A 429-nucleotide genomic window follows, 5' to 3' on the forward strand; every position below is an offset into this window, starting at 1 on the left:
CCCCTGGATCTCCGGCCGCCTTCCCGGCACAGGGGGGCTCTTTCCTCCTTGGATCTCTCTGGGCTGCGTTTGCAGCCCCTCCTCGTGCGGCATCTCCGGGGCTTTTCCTCCTCCTCCATCCGCCCACGCCTTGGGAATGACAAATCCTGGTTTGGGGGAAAAACGAGGGGTGAGCCCGTTGGGCTGGGGGTTCCTCCTGCCCAGGTCCATCTCAGGAAGTCACCGGGCGTTTTGTGTCTGTAAAACTCTTCAAACCACCAACATTCAGCCAAAAAAAGCCTCTCAGGAGTTCCCCCTCTCTGATCGCCACACTTTGGTGTTTCGCGGGTTCCCCTTCCCTGGGCTGATGGGGGTCCCGTGGCTCCTGCAGTCCCCCCTCTCCAGGATCCCGCTTAGGGATGATCTGGGGATCCCACATCCCCCCATCCA

General features: G+C 61.1%; 1 protein-coding gene and 1 long non-coding RNA gene across 2 annotated transcripts in view; both read right to left on the reverse strand.

The window, feature by feature from the left end:
* LOC103625234 (zinc finger protein 883-like) overlaps window positions 1–429 on the reverse strand; it is a 51,826-nt gene that overhangs the window by 1,749 nt on the left and 49,648 nt on the right.
* Window positions 54–429, reverse strand: part of LOC108444740 — a 668-nt gene continuing 292 nt past the window's right edge. The window contains exon 2 of the long non-coding RNA XR_001859400.1: window positions 54–146. This is a non-coding gene — a long non-coding RNA (uncharacterized LOC108444740). The remainder of the gene's footprint in view (window positions 147–429) is intronic.

The sequence above is a fragment of the Corvus brachyrhynchos genome, unplaced genomic scaffold (genome assembly GCF_000691975.1).
Source record: "Corvus brachyrhynchos isolate BGI_N302 unplaced genomic scaffold, ASM69197v1 scaffold440, whole genome shotgun sequence".
In the NCBI taxonomy this organism is placed as follows: Eukaryota; Metazoa; Chordata; class Aves; order Passeriformes; family Corvidae; genus Corvus; species Corvus brachyrhynchos.